This window comes from Pelodiscus sinensis, chromosome 4, assembly GCF_049634645.1.
Source record: "Pelodiscus sinensis isolate JC-2024 chromosome 4, ASM4963464v1, whole genome shotgun sequence".
Lineage (NCBI taxonomy): Eukaryota > Metazoa > Chordata > Testudines > Trionychidae > Pelodiscus > Pelodiscus sinensis.
The window spans coordinates 17177843-17196986 of NC_134714.1; the positions used below are offsets into that span (position 1 = coordinate 17177843).

Genomic DNA, 19144 nt, shown 5'->3' on the forward strand with positions numbered 1-19144 from the left:
GCTTTAAAAGTGAGGACCCTCGTCAAAGACTTTCTGAAAGTCCAAGTACACTATATTCACTAGATCACCCGTGTCCCTCTCAGAGAATTCTAACAGGTTGGTGTAATATGATTTCCCATTACAAAAGCCATGCTGCCTCTTCCTCAATGTGCTGTGTTCATCTATGAGTCTGATCATTCTGTTCTTTACTACAGTTTCAACCAATGTGACTGGTACTAAAATTAAGCTTACTGGACTTCAGTTGCCAGGATCACCTCTGGACTGAAGCCTTTTTTTTTTTACAAATTGGTGTCAGAGTAGCTCTCCTCCAGTCATCTGGTACAGAAGCAGTTTTAAATTATAGATTACATACCACAGTTAATAGTTTTCCAGTTTCATATTTGAGTTCCTTCAGAACTTTAGGGTCCTGGTGACTTCTTACTGTATCAGTTTGTTCCAAAACCGTTTCTCAGATTTTTCAGGTACAATGAATGGCTCAGATGTGGGAATCTCCCTTACTTCCTATATAATGAACACCAATGGAAAGAATTTAGCTTCTCAAAGTCCCTATATTCCTTTGAGTGCTTCTTTTGTACCTGGATCACCCTGTGGCCTCACTGATTGTTTGGCAGGCTTCCTGCTTCTGAGGTGCTTACTTTTTTTGCAGTTAGTTTTTGAGTCTTTGGCTAGGTGCTTGTCAAATACTTTTTTGGCCTGCCTAATTATGCCTTTCTACTTGACTTGCTGGAGTGTGTTCATTTTTATTTTCCTTGTGATTTCAGAAGGGAGCATGAACTCTGGTTAATGAGCTGTGTGATACGCTCCCCACATTAGTCTGCAAGAGCTACAGTAAGCCAGATGGGCCAAATCAGCCAATTAGGCTGCAGGAAAGGTAGATTTAGGCTTAAGGCAGCTAATTAAGAACATGCTCACTTTTGCAGGAAGAGGCCTGGCCTGCATAAAGCCAGCTAGCATGGGAAAGGTTGTAGGGAAGTAGGCTGTCATTATTCCCTGAGTAGATGGAGTTGGAGGCTATGAAATCTGGGGCTGGGGGTTAGGGAGGAAGCTAGATATGTAGAAAGAAGCCCAGGGAAACAGTAGCAGAAGGGACTGTAGCAGCTTGTGATAGGATCCATAGGCTGGAACCTAGTGTAGCGGCTGGGCCTGGATTCCCCTACCAGGCACTGGGAAGTAGCAGGGGTATGAGGATGTCCCAGCCACCCATGGGCCTGGAAACACTTTGAATTTCCCCCTGAAAGACAGCATTTAGTGACCTGGCTGAAAGGCCAAGCCAGAGCAAAGAAGCTGCAAAGCAGAAGACTGAGACAAGTGGGAGAATTCAACACTGGAGGGAGAAAACAAGCTGGCAGAGCTGGCCATCCTGGGGAATAGCTGGAGGCACCACTTATGGTGAGTTGGACACTGTGACACTTTTGATTGTCACATATTTTTCCTCTCTGATCCTTTCTAAATAGGTTAAACCAGTGATTTTTAACATTCCAGTCCCGTGAATCGCTCCCCCAAGTTTCAATAATACCAACTACATTGAATGTATGCTTATAAATGAGGAACTCTAATTTATCTTGTTTGTTACTCAGGTTCTACTATTGGCGTATAGGAAAAGACTTTCTTCTCTTCTTATCCTCTGCTTCCTGGATTAATTGTTGTTCTTGGCATCTTGATTCTGTGCTAAATGAGAGCATGTCTCTTCCCTCTTTTAATCCTTCCCTTTTGTGTTTAACACCCTCCTGCCTACTTTACTGAGCCTGTTCCCAAGGAGACCGATTTCCCCTTTAATAAGGAGGTCACTCACACGGTTCAATCCCTTCTTTCCATAGAAGGTAGAGTCACCTTCCACAAAACCAAAACACTCCACCCCATGCCTACCCAGAGCTTCACTTCCAGAGTCTTCTGTCTTCCTTCGCTAGTGGGAGAGGATTGCTTAGACCTTCTTGTTCCTCAGTGTGCTTCTAAGTTCCCCAAAGTCCTCTACTATCTGCAACATTTACTGTGATGCAGCCATTAGTGTCAATGTGAGCCAGCACCAATGGAGTCCTTGCCTGTTCAATCTTAGTGACATTATAGATACATAACTTGATTATCCAAGGATCTTATAGATTCTGCTGGTAAATTCAGTTCAGGTTTTAAGTGCAGGTTTTTTCTGGTGAAAATCCCATTTATTTTTTTTAATTTCAGTTGTATTCCACTGCTCTGATTCACACTGCAAGTAGCCTTTGTGTTGTAAGATTTTGCTCCACAAGAGTAAAGGCAACAGAATGTAGCTCAAAATGTCATTGGTTTATAATAAGGGTCAATTATCCCGCAATCTAACTGATTCGTGTGTGTCTAACTTTCGAAGCAACAAGGCTGAAAATAATCTCAAAGCACAAGGGCTGTAGTTGCAGTGAAAAGATCAGAGAGGTCGTATATACGTAAGTTACGGGTAACTGTCCATCTTCAGCCTTTCACAGCCTGCCACCTCACTGGGGTTAAATTTAGCTGAGGCATCTGTGGTAACAGTCACTTTTTCAGTATTTAGGAAATGCTAGTGCTGTCTTCTGGTTGGCTGCCAGGTGCTACTGGGAAACATTTGCTGGGATTATTTTCGGCACTCCCACAACCCAAGTGCCCATCAATCACTTCTGTGGAACCAGTTCAATTCTGTCTGGGCTACATCAGCCTTACAAAGTCCTACTGCATGTCGGGGTGGGGGTAGTGGGGCAGGTGGGGAAGGAAGAATAGGAGAAGGCTCAAATGAGGCATTCAGATTTTTTTTAACTGTAAATCCAGCTAGAATTAGCAGAACTGAACTAGGGCCTACTCCGAAGCCCACTGAAGTCAGTGGCAAGACTCCCATTGTGGATCATGCCCTAAAAACACACTGGCAGACTGTGATCCTCCAGTACAGTAGTTAAGTCTAGCAAACCAACTAACCATATGTTTTCTGGACTCCATGTCGAAAATCTGCCGGTACTCTTTCATAATGCTTCCCAGAAAGAGGAAACCAAATGGATGAGCTAACCCTCTGCCTTTATCGTGTGTTCAGCATTATCTGATGCATGATAATTTTTAGCAGGAGGGTTATTGTTTCATTCAATATTGATTTCTTCTGGAAACGGTTCCAGCGTTGATTTTTATATTGGTCTCCCTTCTTATTTAAGAAGCAGAACACACTAAATAATAAATCAGCATTAAGTGAAGGGACAGAGGTTAGCAGACAGCAAAGTGCTTTCTGAACATCATCACTACTGTGGATTTGCAGTGTCTGTTAAGCTCTTTAATTTTTATGTACCAGACAATGGCATTTTTAATATGTAATTCAGCAACAGCTGCATTATGCCTCCCCTCCCCACCCCCGGCCTCCCTACAGGGCTGGAGCACACACAATCTACAAGCCTCCCACCCTGCTGCTAGGCTCTGGTGTGGGTCGGGAATGTGGGGCGTGTCTTTCTCCTTTTTGGTCAGGGGACAGGTCAGTGAGGGGTTTTGTTTTGTTTCTCATGTGTGTGCAGCCCCTGACTGATTTTTCTGTAGGTGGATGGCCCCCGACACAAAAAGGCTTCCCACCCCGAAACTGTACGGCAATGCAGCTTACCACTAAGCCTTGGCAGGGGCTCAGGGCTGCAACAGGGCAAGATCTTTTCCCCAAGCCCTGGAGCTGCTGTGGCTGGGGGAGGGGTGCCTCTCATTGCTCGCCCGAGCAGGGAGCCACCCAGGTAAGACCAATCCCCTGTCCCGCCTTGAGCCCCCAACCATTAGTTCTCTCCTGCACCCCAAAGCCCACATCTCCAGCCCAGAGCCCGTTACTCCTCCTGCGCACCAACCCAGAGTCCCTCCTCTCCTGTATCCCAAACTCTTTATCCTCATCCCCACTCCAGAGCCTGCACCCCAAGCCAGAGTCCTTGCCTTCCAACCCTCTGTCCTCATCCCAGACCCACCCTACAACCTGCATCCCCAGATGGATTGATCTAATTTGGAAATAGGTACTTTTCATTTTCTGGACTAAGGGATTTCTGTACAGGGAAATTAATATGGATTAAGGTCAAATGTGTATTTAGAGACACAGCTATTCCTGAATAACTCTATCTATAGATAAACCGACAGTGACAATCTGTTTTCTCATGTGCTAGCTGAGATATGTATCACTTTCCTTTAAGAATTGGTCTGAGCCCATCAAACTCTTTCATTCACCATATAGCGGAGTATGTTGTAGTTACTTCCAATCACTAGCTACTTGATCAGGAGTTAGATGAGTGTTTTGCCGTGAAAGATTCCAAATCCCATTACAAATTCACAATCTACCAACTCCCCTTTAATACAAAAGCATTTATCAATACCTCATGATCATTCCACCTTCTAAACTTAAAACAAAAAAAAAGAAAGCAACAAAGCTATTGTTATCTAAGTGAACTTGGAAGTTACTGTCTCTCATTTTGTGTTTGTACAGTGCCTTGTGCAGCAAGGTTTCTGGTTGGCCTGAAGGCAGTACCATTATAGAAGTTATGATAAAGGTGTTATGCTGGAATTTGGGAATAAAATACAACTGCCTAAGCTGGATGGATTTTAAACGGAGGCCCTGCAGCTCTTAGTGCTGTGAATTGCTTCCGTTGCTATCAGTGAGAGCTTTTGTTTCAGTAACATCAAAAGAATCACGTCTCTAGAGCCAGAAGAGTTTAACCGGCTTTATGAGCTAAGCTTGAGCTCATGGAACAAATCAGAGGTCTTAAATTCAGAGGTAAAGGCAAACAACCATCTTTAGGTACCCTGATCAGCCTAGGTATTGCTGCATATTTGGTGCGTACAAGGGCTTCACTGATCTCTGCAATATATTGATATGTGAGGATGGGATAGATGACTGTCAAGGTTTTAAATTCAAAATTTGATCTATCTACTAGTAATGTTAAAAATTAAACAATTAACTGGCATGCCTATTGGGTAACTGGTTAACCACAGGGCCTTGCCTGTGGGAAAAGTCCAGCCAGCAGGACTCTGGGACAGCCTATATACCCACACCCCTAGGGGGAAGTCCCCTAACCTGTCTGCTTTCTAGGGGGAAGTCTCCTAACCTGTCTCTGCTTCTGCTTCCAAGACTCCTGAGGGAAGGCTGTGCAGGTGGATTCAAAGCACTTTGCAAGCAGTAAGGTGAAAAGTGCTAGATGGCCACATCATTGGGGCCCAATCCTTTTGACTTTTATCTAGCAAGGAGGGGGGAAAGGCTGGTTCAGTGGTGAGGAGACTAGCTTGGGGGCTTGGAATACCTGAGATCTGCCACAGACTTCCTGGGTACCTTAGTCTCTCTGTACCTCAATCCCCTGTCCCTTTAAAAATGAGAGGAGGAGATAATAGTACATCCCCACCTTGGAGAGGTGGTGGGAGGGTGAATATTTGCATGGTGTTCAGATACTATGGCAATGGGAGCCATAGAAGTACCCAAAATAGGAAACTCCCATGGGTTGCCGTGGGAGACTTGGCCATGAAAGAAAGACTTGCTGCAGAAAATCCACAAATGGTCCCAGTTGAGGAGAAAAACGATATGAGGTTCCCCTCACTCAGTTCATAGATTCCAAGGCTAGAAGGGACCATTATGATCATTTCTTCTGACCTCCGGCATAACACAGGCCACAGAACAGACCCAAAACAATGCCTAGAGAAGATCCTGTAGGAAAAACCTCCAGTCTGGCTTTAAAAATTGTCAGCGATGGCGTTTCCACCATGATCTTTGTCAAAGTTTTCCAAAACGCCATAAAAAATGTTATGCCTTCTTCCCCGTCTGAATATGTCTAACTTCTGATTACAGCTGGTGGATTGGGTTATACCTTTCTCTGGTAGACTGAAGAGCCCATTGTCAAATATTTATTTCCCATGTAGATAATTAGACTGTGCCCAAGTCCTTCCTTATCCTTCCCTTTGTTAAGCTAAATAAATTGAGCTCCTTGAGCCTTTCACTTTCTAATCCTTTAATCGTTCTCATGGCTCTTCTTTGAACCTTCTTTGAACTCTCTCCAATTTATCAGCCTCCACAGTTTCCACTAGTGGGCCTATACTTCTGCCAGGGGCTTCCCAACCTACAGTCCTGTGCCCAGGCCAGTCTGAAAAAAGAGTCCCCAGCACAGAAAGGGCTCCAATAAAAAGTTAGTGCACTTTTCGTTTAATTGTTCAGGGTCGGAATGATTCATGTCCAGGGTGGGGGTGGATCTCCAAGCACACAGAAGATTCTGCTGTGGGGGATACACTGACATGAAGATGGCTCCCTACTCACAAAAACCCACGAGCACAGCTCCTACTTGTAGTTGGAAAAACATTAGTGCAGATTTTACCCAGAGTGGAATTTTGCAGGTAAATGCAACTTCCCTCAACATCGAGGTCAGTATTGAAATTGCTATGCTAGAACAGGACTTTGGCAGGAGTTTTGCTGTCTTCCCACGTGCATCCCTTTCTGCTGTGCAGTGCTGCATACATGCACCGTGCTTAGTAATAACAAACGGCTCAGTGGTATCTTTTTACTTAGGGAAAACTTCCCATTAACTTCAATGAGGGGTTTCTGGGTTTTTTTGCATGAGTAGGAATGCAAGATTTGGTCCCCACTAGGCGCTCTTGCTCTGCGTTCTGTAGAATTAATAAAGGAGGGTATGAATCCGAATTACTTTGGAGAGTGAGTTTTTTACTTGAGTTCAGAACGCTCTAACTTTAGGAAAAACTGTGTGTAACCTTGGTGACTGTACTGGATCCTATACATATGAGGGCTTAAATCAAGATTAGTTAAAATGTAATAAATCTAGGTAGGCAGACAGGGTCTGTCCTGACTATTAATAGTAGGAGTAGGGAGTCTCAGCAACTGCTTGTTGCTCAAAGGGCTTAAATGGATAAAATGAGACAGAAGGTACATTTTAATATGGAGTGTTACAGTGTTGTCATCCTTGCCATGAATATCACTGCACTAAATTTCGTATGCCGTCTGAATGAAGAGACGTTTATTTCCAGTCTCTCTTTTGCTGTTGCACATTTGGTTTGGAAAACACTGTTCAAAGAAAAGTCTTAGGCGTTGGCACTTGATTAAGTAACGCCCCACTGTGGTACATGGAAGAACCCATTGAATGGATAGCACACATGGAGCACGGTTCTCCGCTGGGGTCAACTGCTGTTCTACTCTTTTCAAAGGAAGGAAGATGTGGACACGGGTGTATTTGGCAGCCCACTGTTACCACATGTAATATCCAGATTAGTCACTGGGACAACAGGGCCCGTACCTAGGGGCCCTGGAAGAATGAGCATCCAAGTGCCCTGACCTGATTCACCTTCACCCAGTGTTCCTGCTCCACACATCCACGGCTCCTGCCGGGGAGCAGAGGACACCCTCATGCTCCAGCCCTGCTCCCAGGCAGGAGCACTGGGGGGACAGGGTGCAGAGGGGATTTCAGGTGGAAGGGATGGGGAAGGGGCCATACTTGCTCTGGATCAATGTCCTACACAACTAATCTATCTGCATATCAGCAGGCAGCTTAGTCTAGTGGGAGCCTGCCTGAGGGTCCCACTGAGCTGTTGGCCGGGAGACCCCTAAGGTAAGCATCTTCCAGCCAGAGTCTACACCTGGCACTCCCCACAACCCTCTGCACCCATGCCATCTCCAGGCCCTGCACCCTAATCCACTGTCCCTGGTTACAACCCCTTCCTGCCCTTGGTGACAACTGAAACCCCTGTACTCCCTCCTGCACCTTAGTCTCCTACCCCAGGTCACAATCTCCTCCCAGATCTTGCATTTCCTCCTACACCCCTCTCTCTGGTCAGAATCTTCTCCTGCACCCATAGACCCTCCTAGACCCTACACCTCCTCCATTATTATTATGGAAGAGTGCACCCCTTGACTACTTACAAATTCTTGGAGTGAACTCCCATCCAAAAATATTGCCCACCCCTGTGCTACAGCCTTCCACAGGATATAGCATCCTTCCTGAAAGCCCAGCCAGCTCTAACATGGTTCTGTCTCTCCATCACTCTTGCTCAGATGTGGTCAAGTCTGAGGCTTGAGGTTATCACTGTCCTCCGTACAGCTGAGTTGGGCCAATCTGATGTGGCTATTCAGGGGATGTTTATGGCTTTATTGTAGGCATGGCTGTATTAGAGCTGACGGTAATCTAGTCCTAAAAAGACTGCTGGGATCCAGAGCCTGGATCTCTGAACACCAGCACTTCGTGAACAGAGATCCAGAATCTAGAGATAGGGTGTTGCAAGACCTTCCCTCCCATGGTGAAACTCCTGAACGTACAACTCTATTGCAGCAGAAAGCCTATTGTATGCTTCTCACATTCTATTGTTTTGCTTCCAAGGAAACCAAAGTTCAGTGGTGGACTTTGGATCAGGAGGTTGTGCAAACCATTTGAATGATGCATTCCATCTCTGGATGTTTCCTGACTAGTACCAATCCCAGAAAGTGAGATGACCTCTGGGTTTACAGATGGTTAAAATATCTAGGGGGACAACCAGGTGTAAAGAGCCATTGTGGCCCATGTCTACTAAGAGCAGGGAAATAGAATACAATAGATAGCAATAGTAAGAATAACCGTAAAAAGTCTATTAGCAGAATAATCTTATTTTACCTAACAGTGCAGTATCATTTGACAAAAAATGTCTGAAAATGCTGATCAAAATGTTATGGACATTTCCATGGGGAGTTTTCCTCAGATCCAGGACGCATAAGTTTTTGAGAGACCAGAATAGCCAATAGTTGAATAGATAAGGCATAATTTTGAGAAATCTTTTTGTACTGTGTTTGATTGAACCTTGACACTTGTCATGAAACAATTCTTATTTTCTGGCCAGTTCTCCTGTATAAAGAAAATTTCAGTTTGATTGACTCTGTTCTTGTATTCTGAGCCATTGAAACTGGTATATAAAATATGTAAAGAAAGAAGATGACAGTGAAAAGAAGTAACAATGAGAAAGAAGCAGATAAAAAATCCCTTTCCTGTATTTTTAAGTGCTTCTAAAATTAGTCTGCTACTATCAAGGGGTATGTCTACACTACAGCACTAATTCGAACTAACTTAATTCGAATTAGTTCATTCGAACTAAGCTAATTCGAACTAGTGCATCTAGACCTAAAAACTAGTTAGAATTAGCATTTTGCTAATTCGAACTAGCATGTCCACATTGAGTGGACCCTGAACCGGGGTTAAGGATGGCCGGAAGAAGTGCCGGCAGGGCATCAGATTAGGACTTAGAGCATGGAGCTGCTGTCTCAGGCTAGCCGAGGGCTGTGCTTAAAGGGACCCGACCCCCACCCCAGACAGACAGTTCTCAGGGGTTCCCCGCTCGCTTGTCTAACTCGATGAGGGACAGCAAAGCAGTCCTGGCTTGGAGTGCCCTGAATGCCCACACTTGGCCCACATCAGCCCGGCTGCACTGGCCGCAGGCTGCCATCCGGGGGGTGAGGTGGTCAATCGGGGGGCTGCAGGAGAGCTTCCACCCCGAGGAGCCCGCAGAGCCACCCCAGTCCTCCCCATCGGGGGCTCGTACCCCATTCCTCCCTCAGCTCCTTCCACTTACCCCTCCCTAGCCCCCCTTCCTGATGTAAAAAATAAAGGGCACGTGTGTTCAAAAATAGAAACTCTCTTTATTTAACAAAACTGGGGGGGGGGGGGATTAACCTCTGGGGAGACTGGGAAAAGGAGGTGGGAGAGGGGAAGGGAGAGGGTGGGAGAGGGGAAGGGGAAACCTGGGAGGAGGGAGCTAGAAGGGGGAAGCCAGGGGAAGGAGGAGGAGGGGAAGTATCAAACTATGGTACGCCATATCTTCAGTACTGTGTACAGATGTGGTCTCCTTACCCCAGAAAAGATGTTTTGGCCTTGGAAAAGGTTCAGAAAAGGGCAACTAAAATGATCAGGGGTTTGGAACAGGTCCCATATGAAGAGAGGCTAAAGAGACTGGAACTTTTCAGCTTAGAAAAGAGGAGACTGAGGGGGGATATGAGAGAGGTCTATAAAATCATGAGTGGTGTGGAGAGGGTGCATAAAGAAGAGTTCTTCATTAGTTCCCATAATAGAAGGACTAGAGGACACCAAATGAAATGAATGGGTAGCAGGCTTCAAACTAATAACAGAAAGTTCTTCTTCACAAAGCAAATAGTCAACCTGTGGAACTCCTTGCCGCAGGAGGCTGTGAAGGCTAGAACTAGAACAGAGTTTAAAGAGAAGTTAGATAAAGTCATGGAGGTTGGGTCCATGGAGTGCTATTATCCAGGGGGTAGAAATGGTGTCCCTGGCCTCTGTTTGCGGAAGGCTGGAGATGGATGGCACGAGACAAATGGCTTGGTCATTGTCTTCGGTCCATCCCCTCCAGGGTACCTAGTGTGGGCCGCTGTTGGCAGACAGGCTACTGGGCTAGATGGACCTTTGGTCTGACCCAGTACGGCCGTTTTTATGTTTTTGTGTTCTAAGCTCAGGGCTCAGGGTTGGGGGTCTCACTGGACCACCTTGATTTTCATGCAAACCTACTCCTGGGTGGCCAGGCTAGCAGCTATCCTGCCCTAGATGGCCACTTTCCTGTGCCTAGTGCGGAGGTCGTGGATGAGGTCCACGATGTCCGCACTAGACCAGGCAGACGCCCGCCTCTTGCGGCCCCGGGCAGGCTCTTGGGAGCCGCCAGCCTGGTCCTGGGAAGAGATGGAGGGCTGAGTGGCAGCGGGTGGCTGGCTCATGCCATGCCAGGTGCAGGTTCTGCTGGCTGAGTGCTGACAGGCTTGCACCTGGCACGGGCACCGTAGCCAGACCGTGCCCCTTTAAGGGGTCCGGGGCCGGGAGGGGGGCATACGACTTTCCCTGGTGTTGGCCAGAGTGGCCACCAGGGCAAGCTGGGAAGGGCTAGCCTCCCACTAGTTCGAATTTAGTGGCTACACAGCCCTTAATTCGAACTACTTAATTCAAACTAGGCGTTAGTCCTCGTAGAATGAGGTTTACCTAGTTCGAATTAAGCGCTCCGCTAGTTCGAATTAAGTTCGAACTAGCGGTTTGTATGTGTAGCGCCTATCAAAGTTAATTAACTTTGTAGTGTAGACATACCGAAGGATATCATTTATTTAATAAAATGATGAGGACTGGTGAAAACAAAATAGTTTTGTCAAACATTTTACATTTGTTTGCATTCCAAAATGAGTTTTGAAAAACTTCAAATGAGAAAAATCAAATTTGAAATTGATATTTTGAAAGTTCATTTTCATCTTTTACTCTCCCTTTCTACTATTAAATGAACAAGTGAATCATACCAACAGATGAAATATCATTCTTGGTGCTTCTTCCCCTTTGCTTACCCCTTTTTTCCCCCTTCTCCTCTTTAAAGTACAGAGTTAAGTAGCAAAAGGGAGAATGAAATGCTATAATTCAGCTGCTCAGTAACTTTAAAATGGGAAAATTTGGGAAATAATGAAAAATTTCTAGTTGTTTCCAGGTTTCGGGGAAAGTGCTTGTTCCCAAAAGTTTTGGGGGTAAACAAATTCATCAGCTCTAGTAACATTATTGAAAGTCACTTGTCTAAAATGTATTTTGAATAGGTCATGAAATACAGATGATTTTTAGAATAACTTCTAAATAGTTAAGTGAGCTTGTTGTAGACTACAAAACGGATGTGTTCTATAATAAGACCGATATGCTATCACAAAGACTGTGTTAACTGCAATAACAACATGAGAACCTGACATATGTATCACAAACACATTTTATCTAGGAACCAGGAGTGGCTGTTATAATACCAATACAACCAAACCAGTTCAGATACTCAAGTCTTACTGTGAAGCTTTCCACAAGTAAGAGAAGAAAATTCCAATGCCCTTCACTTCAGTATAGTTCCACATGTGGGTGTTTTGGGGTTATCTTATATCTTTGTTTCACTATGAACTTAACACCCTCCTTTATTGTCTCTTTAATTTCCTGTATTTGTCTCAACCTAGAGATCAAATACATTCCACTAGCTGTTTTCCCTTTTCCTGACTTTTTTCTTCTCCAAAGTTTTCAAATATTCATATTTAGGTTCTCAGTTCAGAATCTTTTTTGCTTTCCTCTAAAAGTTGTTCCATGCTGATCCCCAAAATATGGACAGACATCAGTGGGGTCTGCACAGCATTGTAACAGTAGCTCTCAGATGGTAACTTGTCTCTAATCTCAGATTTTTATTTATTTATACAAAATATGAATGGGAGTGGATTTATTCTTCCAATTTCTTAATGAGCAATTTGTTTGTTCTGGTATAACTGAGGCTGGAAAAAGATCTGTATGCTACTGATTCACAATCCCTGTGGCGATATGAATGTGTAGACCCTGATCACAATTGCAGGATGGGAAGAAGAGAAAGTAAAGTGGTGATTTATCTATCTGCAACGGAATATTTATAAGAACTGTTTTTAGATGTAGCTGAAAAAGGTGACAAATGATTCTTTCTTTGAGACATAAGCCATAATTTACTTCCATATTGATTTACTTATAAATCACACATGCTTTCAGCCTTGTGTAGCTCTAATGCTGCAAATTATATGCAGTTTTAATTATTCCAGTATCATTTAATTATGCTGAAGTAATCCTTTCAGAGCAGAAACTAATATTTTAATTACAGTATAATTCAACTGCAGAAAATGGGGCGGCAGGGCGGGGGATATTTATCATCTGTTACTCAGTTTCAGCAGATGAACTGAGCCTGCAGGCTTTAAACCTTAAGAAAACATCCCTGTTTGATTTTTCATTCCTAGATTGCTTCTACCATCTAGGAGATGGATACCACTCTGTCAAATAACTCCTGGGTAATTTGACCTTCACTACAAGATTAATAAGACTTTTTTTTAGAGGCCAACCTGATGGAAAGAGCTGCAGTTAGCAGGTGGGCTTGTGGCAAAGAAAAGAAAGAGCAAGGATCAAATATAGCCTTGAACATGGCTGCTCAACAATGTATCAGATAACCACCAATTCCCTTAAAATCTGTCACTACGCAGCAGTTGTTATGCAAGGCTGAATATGAGGCTGTTTAGTCCAGGATCATAATTAGGCCAGGTGGGAAAACGCCTTTTAAGGAAGAGTGGGAACAGGAATGCCCTAGTCCCTAATATTAACACCAAGTCATCTACATGGGGAATAAAAGATACCTGATGGAGCAGATGACACAGCTGTAGTTTTGTCAACGGGAATTTTCATAGGAAGAACATAAAGTGTCAGGGTCCCATCTGTTGGTCTGTGAGCAGATCTGGGGCATCATTGTTCCAGTAACTATTTGCAGGGTTTCTGTTTTAAAATGTATTCTAGAGCTAAGCCTGAATCATACGTTCCCAAATTTTAGGAGAGGGGGGGTTTGAAATCTTGACCCAGATCGCAGATTTGCAGCTATTGCTGACTTCTATCCTGGTTCAAACTGGAAATCCCTCTGAGTGTGCTGTTTCATATGTTTGTGCATTTGCTTTGTAGGCTGAGACTTTTGGCACATTAGGGTTGTAGCCTCTGATATAGTATCTGAGTCTATACCGCAGCTGGAGGTATGAATGGCCACGCCATGTGGACAGGCCCTCACTAGCTGGATTTCCACCTGTGGTCTGTGGCCCCTCCTTGTCTAAGATTTCCAAAATGGTCCCCACTGCCTAAATTTTTTTAGGGATCTGCAAATTTAAAAAAAGGGGGGGGGAACTCCCGCTGTTCTAGCTCCCTCACTAAAAATAGAAGTGAGGCTGCCATGGGTCAGGCTACAGTCCTGGCTACACAAGCAACTATGAACTGGACTGATGTCTACCCTACAGCACCCTCATTGCTATTTATAGTGCATTAACTGGAGTACAGCAAGCATAGGTATGTCCTCATACGTTGGGAATCACACCCGCAGCTGGACAATAGACATTCTCTGGCCAAATTTAACCTATAGGGGGAAAAAACCACATACCTCTGAGTGGCACAGTTATACTGACCTAACCCACCAGGTAGACAGCACCGTGTCAATGGGATGGCTTCTCCCATCAACACAGCTACTGCCTCTGATTAATTACACTGAAAGGAGATGCTAGCCCATCAGCATGGGAGTGTCTTAAATGCTGGCGGTGCAGCTGCACATGAAGCTGGGCTCTCAAGGGAGGTGACAAACATACAAGTCCCCAATCATGTTTATTAAAATCAGCTGAAAATAACACCATGCAGTACTTAAAACTGCTGATCTACCAGTGTAAACATACTGAGGATTTTGTTTTTATCACCAATAAGGGACAAGACCTGCTCTGTCTGCAGTGGATTCAGGGCCAGCCACTATGGGCTGGAAATGCATATGCTAGGAACCCATGCGAGAGTTGATTGTATCCAGTGTGACTCAGAGCTGAGGGCTGGGGAGACACCTTCTGATGGTATTAAAGCGGGGATTGCGATGAGTGAGGAGTGTGCTCTTCATAGAGGTGTACAACTAGATCTGCAGCTGCCTTAGCAGACTCAGCCAGGGATGAAGAATTCCTACCCCTTTCAGAGGCCCCTGTATTCGGGCTAGTAGTGAAACCTTTTGAAAGCCTAGCTCATTAAGGCTACATACTTTTAGAAAAGTGAAAAATACAACCCATAAACACATGAGTAATTCCAGCCTCTTGTTTATCTAATCCGTTGTCTTGTATTGTACCTGTTGCCGTAGCGTCTGAGGTAATCCTCTCTTCACGCTGCACAGGTAGGCCAGGGAAATGGATATTTGAAAATACAGGTCCAGTGACAGCAGCCTTCTCCCTTATGTGCCATGACAACCAGCCCCCTTCGTTTCCCTTAACAAGACACAAGCTGATGCCACTTCAGGGGTTCATCCACTTCCAGGGCATTTCAGAGCCAGCCACTTCCACAGTCATTTGAAGGGAAAGTTAAGAGGGAAATCATTCACTCCTGAAGTCCAGCTCCAGTCAGGGAACAGATACCCAGCATCCAAATAGGGGTCCAGAAATTGAACTTTGAAAGTCAAATGGTGAGCCAGCCACAGCTTGATAGCGATTCTGCTGAAGAGTTATCTGAAATGATTCAGCAAATCTTGGATCATAAACCAGCGAAAAGATGAATAAATTATTTGATGCTAATTATTTGCTCAGGGATAAATATTTCCAAAGCTCCCAAATGACTGAGGCAGCAAAGTCCCATTTTCAAAACTGACCCGAAGCCTACAATCAATGGGATTTGGGTACCTGGACTGAGGTCCACATCCTCAAAAGGTATTTAGATGCCTAATTCCCATTGAGTTCGATGGCATTAGGTGCTTAGCTGTCATTGAGAATCTGGGCTGTAGATACCTGAATTACTTAGCCCTTTAGGAAAGTTTCACCCTTGATTTACTAAGACTCATAAATTGAATTACAGGTCAATATTTCACATTTAATTTTTTTTAGATCTTAAACACTTTTTATATTCTTCAGATCTCTTTAAGGGTGTGCAATACTTAGAATCCGGTCATTTATATTAGCTTGGCACCTACCAGCTTCAACTATGGTTGTAGCCTCATTGTGCTTAAGCCTGTATAAAGGTATATGAAGAAGCAAGTTGGTCCCGGTCCCAAAGAGCTGGCAATCTCAAGGGAACTAGACAAAGTGCAAGAGGAGAAGCCGAGCCAGAGAGAGAATGAAGAAATGTGCTCAAGATCACACAGACCAGTACCTGATACTGATTCTAGTTCATACTGTGAGACGTAGGAGCCCTCTATGCCACCTTGCAGAGGTCCTCCCATACAGTAAATACATCTGGCTTGACACACACATTGCCCCAACACATTGTTATAATCACATAAACCCCCACAGGATTTATGTAAGTTCTCCTATATAAACTGGAGATGCACCAATCCTGGAAACCATTGTGTGATGTATGTATGGGCTGTGCATAGTGAGTTGTTATGTGTGTGCTGGAAATACGTTCTTCAGATATGTTTGGGAGACACCTGCCCTAGACAAATTACCTGTCAGACTGGCTTGGTTACTGGCAGAGATCAATGTAAGTAAATGTACATATGAGGTAAACAAAGCAAACAAGCTAAATGAGCAGGGCGGGGGGCAAGACCATTCAGCAATTACACCAGGGGACAAAATCCACATTCCGGGAAGCCTTCCTGGCTCTTGAGGCAGAAACCATGGATGTTGAATAATACAAGGAGAGCAAAAAAGGCATTATGGGACATAAGGGGACAGCATCCTTTGAGCCCATGAAAGCTGGATCCTCTTGGCCTAAAAGGCAAGAGCTGACCAAACCTTGATGTAAGTGAGAAATTGCTTAGATTGAGATTGCAACTTCTTAACCTTACATTTTAGACACTTTAAAATGTTTTGTTTTTTATTTGTAACATACCTGTGTCATTGATTCTCTCTGGGTATGTCTACACTACCCCGCTAGTTCGAACTAGCGGGGTAATGTATGCATACCGCACTTGCTAATGAAGCCCGGGATTTGAATTTCCCGGGCTTCATTAGCATAAGCGGGGAGCCGCCATTTTTAAATCCCCGCTGCTTCGAACCCCGTGTAGCGCGGCTACACGGGGCTCGAACTAGGTAGTTCGGACTAGGGTCCTATTCCGAACTACCGTTACTCCTCGTGAAACGAGGTGTACCGGTAGTTCGGAATAGGCACCCTAGTCCGAACTACCTAGTTCGAGCCCCGTGTAGCCGCGCTACACGGGGTTCGAAGCAGCGGGGATTTAAAAATGGCGGCTCCCCGCTTATGCTAATGAAGCCCGGGAAATTCAAATCCCGGGCTTCATTAGCAAGTGCGGTATGCATACATTACCCTCCTAGTTCGAACTAGGAGGGTAGTGTAGACATACCCTCTTAGCGTTACTTAAATCTTTGCTCTTTATCAACAAATTCATTCTTGTTTATCCTCAGGTAGCCTAGCAGGCTGGTGTGTACGCTGTCTTTTTGAAGCGAGTGAGCTTTACTTCAGTGAGAAGGACTGGACGCTGCTGAGAGCCATCACTGGAGAACTGGGATTCGCTGATTACCTGCAAGGTAAGATTTGGCCTGGCACAGTCCTGAGAGGTTTGGTGCCAAGGCAGACAAGCTGGTTTGTCAGAAACAACCCATCTTAGCCACAACAAAACTCACTTGTGCTGAGGCAGAGCGGTAATGCAATGGCTCACAGTTTTGGGTGTCGGAAGCAAGATGTCACATTGTTTCCTGATAGAACCAGTTAACTGAAAAGTGTGTTATCACAGAATATTGCCAATGAAATTACAGAATATAGGTTATTTTTGGTAAATCTGATTTTATTTTCTCACTTCTTTCAGTTAGAAATATTATTATACTTCTATGAGATTTGAGATCCTTTTTTGTTGGCATGCTGATTGATTCGAATGCTACTTCACAATAAACAGCAGAAGTTAACTTGAAGTGCAGCACAAATGTGGATAATTTACACAGCTGCTGTTTGATGGAGAAACTATCATGTTATTACAGTGTGCACTAGTGGTTTGGAGGCAAAGTCGTTGACAAAAGTCAGCTTCTCTATATATCTCTATTTAATCCTTCTGCGGGAATGTTTGCTGAGCTTTAATAGGGAATTTCTTTATTTTAGGTGTTGAACAGTTAATTAAACACTGTGAGACCAGTTTAATAAATGAGATCAATTTTAATGTGGCATGTTTAATATAGGCATCTGCCCTCTTTTGAAACTGGAGCACATGTTGAAATTAAAAACATGTTTACTCAGTGGGCTGTGTGTGTTGGTACAGCAAGCCATAGATGAAGTGATATTTTGTTCAATCTTGTATTTTGTCCTATATAGAGAAGTGATCTATTTCAATATTTGTCTTACTGATGGTACAGTGGTGACTGAAGTTGTAAAGAATATTCTTTAGTGGTTAGAGTAGAGGATTAGGGGTAGTAATTCTGGCGCATTGCAACTCTAGGATTCTATTATTAATTCAGCCAGTGATTGGTTTTCAGAAATGCTGGGCACCTGCAGCTCCTAGTGAGTTCAGGTAAAGTAACTGGTGCTGAGCACTTCTGAAAAGCAGACTCTATACATCTCCATTTCCCCCCTCACATTTAACGAGGTTAATACTTCTCTGCTTGAAGGTGTTGTGAGGCTTAATCTGTGCATATTTTCAAAATGCTTTGAGTTTTGTAGATAGAAGGTTAAATGCAAAGTATTATTGCTCCCTAGAAACCACATTGATGGATACATTAGAAATACTATCCTTAGTCAGCTAAATTCTCAGAGCTGCCCTCTAAACATCTTTTCTATAAATGGAATAAGTCCTCAAACCATTCTCTAAGACTCCAAATTTTAGAACCCTAGGACAGGGTATTCAACTATGCTACTAAGAACAAAGACTATTGGGAATATCTTAATGCATTGAAAGTACCAGCAGGTGCCAGGAATTTAAATTAACAATCATAAACTTCTGCATCTGTGGCATTTAATGTCACTTAGACTAAAAATTATATGATTGGACAATTGACAGAAGCTGGAAAGACAAAAGGAAGGTGGCCACTTATCATTTAAGAGGAATGGCAAAGAAATCAAATGTACAATGATCAATGGTAATGACCAATGATAATGGACCAATGTCCATTACAAAGCACATAATTACTGTGTGAATTTATTATTTATCTAATGTGATGTGTGTGCAAGACTCTTCACAAGCAAATAAGATGGGGGGGAGGTCCCTACCTCAGTGAAGGCACCTGTGATGGGGTGTGCTTTCTACACTAGTCAGCAACAGCTGAATTATACCTGCAGGGCCCAAACAGATACTTAGGCTGCATATAGAGGCATTTTTGGGTGAAAGAACCTAATTAGACAGACGGTCACTTAAGAGGGACAAGTGGGGCTTCTTCAAAGGACAGAAAATGGGGGAAAAATAGAGACCTTGAAATTTTGGCCCTACAGGGACTGTTCACATAGGCAGAGAGAAATCCAGAACTGAGCAAACTGGAAGGAAGACCCGTAGGCTGCGACTGGTGTGATGACCTACAAATCTGAGGTAAGAGACAGGAAGAGCTAGGGGCCTGTAAAGAGCTCATAAGAATGGCGGAAAAGCCAAGAAGGAAAGCAAAGAATAATGCAGTGAAACGGGGGAAGGAAAATAATTAATGCAGAGATAAGTTTCCTAAAGAGGGAAGTGAAGCAACTGGCAACCTGAGGAGTAGGGAGGGCTAGGAGATATGGAAGTGACTCAAGGTGCATTGCATGGACTTTCTCTACTG

At 44.0% G+C, this 19144-nt stretch overlaps 1 long non-coding RNA gene across 1 annotated transcript in view; it reads left to right on the top strand.

Annotated features, from left to right (window-relative positions):
- The first annotated feature begins 854 nt into the window (after positions 1–854).
- LOC142829067 (uncharacterized) overlaps positions 855–19144 on the top strand; it is a 160556-nt gene continuing 142266 nt past the window's right edge. Inside the window, exons 1-2 of the long non-coding RNA XR_012903276.1 lie at positions 855–1389; positions 16820–16942. This is a non-coding gene — a long non-coding RNA (uncharacterized LOC142829067). The remainder of the gene's footprint in view (positions 1390–16819; positions 16943–19144) is intronic.